This window comes from Gavialis gangeticus, unplaced genomic scaffold, assembly GCF_001723915.1.
Source record: "Gavialis gangeticus isolate Ggan-Ray unplaced genomic scaffold, GavGan_comp1, whole genome shotgun sequence".
Classification (NCBI taxonomy): domain Eukaryota; kingdom Metazoa; phylum Chordata; order Crocodylia; family Gavialidae; genus Gavialis; species Gavialis gangeticus.
The window spans coordinates 152,456,114-152,463,226 of NW_017729022.1; the positions used below are offsets into that span (position 1 = coordinate 152,456,114).

Here is a 7,113-nt window from a genome sequence, read left to right on the forward strand (position 1 = left end):
TCATCAGTCAAGGAAACAGACGGAGAGATGGGGGGGATGGGGACAATAGAGGGGGGTTCCAATATCTATTCAGAAAGACAGCTGTAGCCAACAGGATTTATTTATAATAATATTATTTGGTAGCAAGGAACTTACCATGGCTGAATGTAAAAAAGTGTTTTTTGATGAGTTAAAGAGATTAAGAAAAATCAGGCAGATTTTGACAGAGAATGGTGTGTAAATGAGAGGTGTTATCACTCTGAATCTGGCAGCTCCATTTTTGTTATGGTGGAAAATATCAGTATTATTTACTAAGAAGATTAGGGCTGAATTGGAAGAGAGGCTGGTTGTTGTGTGGAGATTGAGATAAGATAAAGGATTTTACCTTCTATGCACAAGCCAAATGCAATACACACAGGACTGTTATCTCCAGCTCAGGCCTAGCAGAGGTATATTAAGATGTACATTGTAATTACCAGTGGCAGGAGTAGATTTCATAAAGACTATTTTAAACCCTAATAAAATGCTGGCCTTTAATTATACAGCTTTGAAATATTTTTCTTAGTTAATTGCAACAGAAAAAAAAAATCAACCTAATATTTGAAACTGATTCTCGCAGAGAAAGCTCAAGCAGCGCAAACAGCCTTTGCCTGATCTGCACTTGTTTTGCTGTCTGGCTTCATTTTGTGAGTTGAATCACAGAGACAACTGAGACTGCTAAACACCTTCCTCATTTCCCCCCTGCTATCCAGAAAGCAAGATTAGCAAGGAAAGGGGGAAGACAGGGGGAGTAAATCTCCTTTCCATGACATAATTAATTAGTTCCAAAAATGAGCTGCACACTCATGAATCACTCATGGACAGCTCCAGCTCTAGCTCTCCTATGTACTAATTGAGGTGGGGAGGGTGGAAAATTATTTCTGAACATTAAGTGCCATGTAATGGAGAAGAGCAAACTACATAGCTTGGATGGTTAGCCCAAGATATCCTATCTGATCTGGAACTGGGGTTAGAAATCATATGAAGTCAATTGAACCTCCATTTCCAACCCTCCCTTTCCAAACCCCCTTCCCTTTCTTTAAAAATGTGCTCTATCCCATACCAATACTTTATCCCAGGGATGTTCAATAGCTGATAGTATCATCACAACCGATCGTAGATGCTTTGGAATAAGACTGGTCTTATTGTTAAAGAAGAGGACTGGGAGTTTGCAGATTATTCCAGATCTGCCGCGGAACCCCTGTGAGACCTTGATTGTATTATTCCCTGCCTCAGTATCCTCACCTGTAAAATGGAAATACTATTGCTATGCCTTATGTGCTTGGAGGACTATCATATTCAATTGCTTGCTTTTGTAGCTGTCACATTAAAAGAAAAAAATCATACAATAGACATGTAGCTTTTACACAATGAAATTTTAAAAAGTTATCTTGTAAAGATTCCATTTGCACAATAGCAACAACTCTCTGTATGACCTACAGTTAGCTCCTTTCAGCAAAATGATTTTCCCGTCACCAAAAGCATACATAATACTTTATAGTCACAAACACACCTACATCATGGTCTATCTTTCATGCAATTTACTATTTGTGCAATTGTATCTAGAGAAGGGGCCCTGGTCTCAAATTTCTCCAGGGAATATTTTTAGTGTGTGAACTGGTCTTTTGCTGTGGATGGCAGGCATTTCAAAGTTGCAAGCAGACATCAAACATTACATGCATCATCTGCCTATAAGCAGCTAATTAAATTCCTATTGACTCTATTCATTTCCACCAAAACAATTATGCTTTTGGTTACACCTCATCATGCCACACTGTGTTTTAACGAGTTAAAAGGCATTGTATATGCTACTACAGTTTACCGAAAATTATGTAAGAATACAACACAATTAATAAATACAATCAAAATATCATAGAAAAAAAAGGCTGAAAGAGATTTCAGGAGGTCATTAGTCCAAGACCCTAATCCCTCTTTAAACCATCCATCAAACTAAGTTTGGAATACTTCACAACATACATTCATTTTCTAGATATTACTGTGAAGGTTTGCAATGTCCACATCACCATCACATTGTATTGGAAAGTAACTAACATCCACAGCTGCCTTCATATCACCAGCTTTCATCCTAAGCGTGCCACTAGATCTATCATCTACAGCTAAGTAATATATTACAATTGTGGGCACAGACAGAAGTGACAATTTTCACCCAATCTGGCCATAGAAAGCAGCCTATAGCCATGACCATACATAAGTGTATAGCTGCAGATCACTTGATCAGGCAAAAATCTGAACCATCGTTGCATTAGGGGGTCACACGAAGATGTTTCAAAACCAAGTGTCTTGTGTAACTTTTGCCTGCACTGTCTCCCAGCCTCAAGCTATTTCCAGAATGGGATCGGGGAAAAGGGAGCAGAGGGAGTTTGGTCTGGGGTTTTTTCCACCCCCACTGGAGGGCAGGGCAGGTGTCTTGAAGGCTCCCTCCCACAGGGGGGGTGGGGGTTCCAATTTCACCCCACCCCCCTCCAGTGCTGGCTGGGAAACCCGCAAAATGAGCTCCCTCTCCTCCCTCCCCACCATTCTGAAACAGGGACAGGCTTGGAAAGATGAGGGGCTGTTGCTAGGGGAAACTGGCTGCAGGCTCCCAGACAGCAGCTCGATTCCCTTCCCCCTGGAACCAACAGTGAACTTCTGTTTGGTCTGGGGGATTGTTGTAACTCAGAGTGCTTCCTGCAAAGCCTTCTCAGTTACAGCAGGGAGCTGTACTTCTGTCTGAGCCCAATATATGCTCAATCCTGGTGACCAGGATGTACACCTTAAAAATCTGCAGCATTCCTAGATTCCTAGAGCTACAACAATCACACAACTAGAGCCACGCAAATCAACAAAGCCAGACTCAAACCTCCCTCCAACCCGCTACAATAGCGAACCCCAGGACAACAGAGTCCCTCTGGTTGTCACCTACAACCCCCATTATGGATACCTTAAACACATCATTAATGACTTCTAACCCCTCCTGGAAAAGAATGACCATTTCAAAGTAACCAATAGGGACAAACTTGTCTTGGCTCACAGAAAGCCCCCCAGCCTCAAATGGCACCTTTCAAGCAACAAGTCACCTAACTCTGATTCTCACCAGGGCACCAGGCCTTGCAACAGATCCAGGTGCCTGGTGTGCCCCAACATCAGGACAGACCACATCATCACTGGACCTAATAACAGATTATAACACCTGAAGTATCTACAACTCTACCACTGTCATAGATGCTATCATCTGCTTACAACGCCCCTCTACTGTCTGCACTGGACAGATAGGAAGATTTCTACAAGTAAGAATAAACACTGATCTGACATCAGCTGCAGAAAGACAACAAAGCCTATGGAAGAACAATTTAACTTCCTTGGACGCTCCATTGCTGATTTCAGGGTAGCTGTTCTTAGACAGCACACCTTAAAAAACTGATTTGAATGTGACATTGCAGAACAAGAAATCATCACCAGAGTGGACTGTGTAAAATATGGTTTAGTCAGGGACTCCGGATTCTTATCCCATTACCTGAATTAACTTTTGTGACTACTTTGCTCCTATGGGCTCTTTGCTTATGTGCATCTCAGCACAGCTCCCCTCTTGCCTCCTTTCTCCCTCTTCTTCCCATGCCTTCCTACTTTTCATTTTCAAGTCACTTTCTCCGTTCTATAAACTGTTCTGTGCACGTTCTTTCACACCATGTGAAGAAGTAAGCTCCAGCTCACCAAACCTTATACTTTATGTAACTTAGTCTATAAAGTGCAAGTCTACCCTGCCTTCTGCTTGACTTCAGCCTAATACAGCTGACTACGTTTCTACACCATTCTAACCAAGTGCTTATTTAACAGTCTCTTAAAATCTTCGGAGACTGGAGAGTCCACAGCCTCTCTAGGTAATCTGTTCCAACACTTAGCTACCCTCATAACTAGGAAGTTCTTCCTAATAGCTAACTTATATTTTCCCTGGATGCAACTAATAACTGTTATTCCTTGCCCTACCTCCTGTGACCACAGAAAATAGTCCATCACCATAATCTTCATAATTATCCTTCACATATTTGAAAACCATTATCAAATCTCTCCTCAGTCTTCTCTTCTTCAGACTAAATGATCCCAATTCTTGCAACTTTTTCTCAAAAGTCACATGTCCTAAACTTCTAATCTTGTTTTCTACTTTCTACTGGCCTCTTCCTAATTTGTCCAAAACTTTCTTGAAGTGTGATGCCCCAAAATGGACACAATATTCCAGGTGAAGCCTCACCAGTGCTGAATAGAGAAGAAGAATCACTTCCTTTGACTTGCAGGAGACACTCCTGTTAATATAGCCTAGTATGCTATTGACTTGTTTTGCAAGAGCCCACTGTCAACTCTTATTCAGCTTGCAGTCTACTATAACCCCAGGTACTTACCTGCAGGACAGCAATTTAGCCAGTCAATCCCCAATGTATATTTGTGCATTTGTTGTTCTGTCCTAAGGACAGGTCTTTGCACTTGTCCTTACTGAATTTCATTAGATTATTTTTGGACCATTTTTCCAGTTTATCAAGGGCATTTAGAATCCTAATCTCTCCTCCAGAGTGTCTACGACTCTACCCAACTTGGCATTATCTGCAAATTTGCTAAATGTACACTCAATCCCATCCTCCAAATAATTAATGAAGATACTAAACAGTGTCAGACCCAGGACAGCCCCCTAGGGAACCCCAGCTGATACCTCCTGCCAATTAAACGGCAAGCCATTGATAGCAAAAGAAAGCACAAAATACTGTGTAAATACCAAGCATTATTGATATCAAGTCACAAATGAGACAGTGCATTCACAACTAATGCATGTTGACACTGCCTCCACGTAGCACCTGGGACTGCCATTGTCAAGCATGCCCCGCCTACTTGGTCCTAGAAATGGAACAGAGTGACCTTGAGAGCATGTCAGTAAGCAGGCCTGAGACAGAGAGCCACAGAGCTAGGTTTGTGCTAAGCACTGCTTCAATACAGCTGCATTGCCTCATTTTCAGAAACTGGTACATATAGAGTATGAATGAGTAAACAGAATACACTTCACAGCTGTGCTTCCAAATACAGCATAAAGGCTCTGCAGACTTGCCCTAGCAAATGCTTCTACCAAATAGGTATGGTCTTGTGAAACCGCTATGTGCAGCTCACTCCTTGAAGTCAAAGAAAATTCTGGACACATAAGACTGTAGGACACAGCCTCTTACAGAGGGCTGCCAACTCTGTTTGAATCTATTCTGAGAGGTTTCCTGAATGCCAACATGCCCGTGATACACAATGCGAACGTGCCCATGTGCTTGCGTATATCAGTTACGGATTATGGTGCATAGACTTTATGCCAGGAAGGCAAATGCACATTACTATTACATTTTAAAAACCCACTGGACTACTGTATAAATTGGATTCAACATTTAATACTTATTTTAATGAATGCCTTATCATTTATCTCCTGGGTGACTCTTAGCAGTCTCCTGGAGATTTATATCTAATTCCTAGAGACTCCAGGGCACTCCTGGAGGGTTGGCAACCCTGCTCTTACATCAAAATAAGGGAGTTTCAAATATATATACTAGAAAAATGGCTTAAAATAGGTGGCTAGTAGAGATAAGCAGGAGTCAGCCAGTTATATCCATGGGGGATCTTGCAATAAACTTTTGGCATTGTTGCTTTGATCTACATGGTTCCCCAGTCTGAAATTTGCTTAAGCAGATTCAAATACTGACTGTGAAAGATCAGCCCAACTGAATTTTACATAGCTTTGCGAGGAAAGCATGTGAAGCCCTTTCTGCACCCAAAAAGTGTTTTATTTTGGGCAGCAAGTAGGTACACTTGACACACCAAGCAGAATTTAAAAGTCATTTGGCCACAAGTATTAACAAGTAAAAAGCTTTTTGTACACCACATTCCATGCCAGGCCCTGGAGCTTCATCTGCACCAGCAGTATTTAGACTCACAATTCTGTCTGGAGTGGCAGTGGGAAAGCTAGTTAGTAGACAAGGGATATGTGTTTTAACCAGTCTCCATTATAGTCCTGATAAGGTCTGGAGAATTCTGGTCTAAACTCTGCTAGCACTGACAAACCTATGTCTTCTTTGGAATTTTACACCCATTATATTTTGCAATGGGTATTAAATTCCAGTTGATTTTGTGCAGGCTAGTGGCGGAATGATCTCAACACTAGTTGAGGGATAGCAGAGAGGGGAGCACTGTAGATAACACTTGTCATCAACGGATAATCTTCCTAGTAGAAACACCTCCAGCATTTCACATGACTCAGTACCACAGTTCAATTCCTGTCTTGCTCCTGAGACAGTGAAGTTACACACTGTTCTTTTCTAGTTCGATTTATCCCATTGTGGGGATCTGGCTCTAAACCATTATAGCTGGAATCATATTTAAACTGTTAATAATTTAACTTCACAAACGCGCAGAGTAGATAACAGCTACATTCCAGACAGGAAGGGGCCATGCAAGAGCAACAAAATGATCTTTTTTCCCCAGCACTCCCAAACAGTGCATTTGAAATGAAACTGCAGTTGACTAATAGATTAAGATCCATTAGAACTGCACTCAGTTCATCTTAATTTTTAGTTGCTGGCAGTCAGGCTGTGAAGAAAAGCAACTGCCTGCACAGTAAATGCCATATACTGCAGCAGACCAGTTACTCAGCCATTAGAGTGATGCTAAAACACAAATACAATACAGTGCTCTTGTGAACTAGTGCTAATCACACATTAATGTGCTTTCTGAGAAATGACCACTTAAAAAAATAAAATTTATTCAGTTGTTCTTTGATCAAAACCACACACTCTAGGTGACACTGCTCCTTTGATTGTGGGATGATTGGTTCAGTTTGCCCTTAAAAAGAGGCAAAGACTAAATTGTCAGACAAAACTCTTGGGATAGAGGTGATATCTTTTATTAGACCAACTAAGTAGTAGCAAAAAATGTTAGCAAATGCTGTCAGATTTGAGGCACATGTACAGTCCTGAGATGGATAGTCAATCCTCTTCCTACAGACACAACTGAAACTTCTTAAATTTCTTACATTAAGAAAAAAAAATACAAGAACAAGCAATACACAGATTATTTGTTGAT

At 41.1% G+C, this 7,113-nt stretch overlaps 1 long non-coding RNA gene across 1 annotated transcript in view; it reads left to right on the forward strand.

Moving 5' to 3' along the window:
* The window catches only part of LOC109297080, a 43,423-nt gene extending 40,279 nt beyond the window's left edge, over positions 1 to 3,144 (forward strand). The window contains exon 3 of the long non-coding RNA XR_002097193.1: positions 3,092 to 3,144. This is a non-coding gene — a long non-coding RNA (uncharacterized LOC109297080). The remainder of the gene's footprint in view (positions 1 to 3,091) is intronic.
* Positions 3,145 to 7,113: the final 3,969 nt, after the last annotated feature.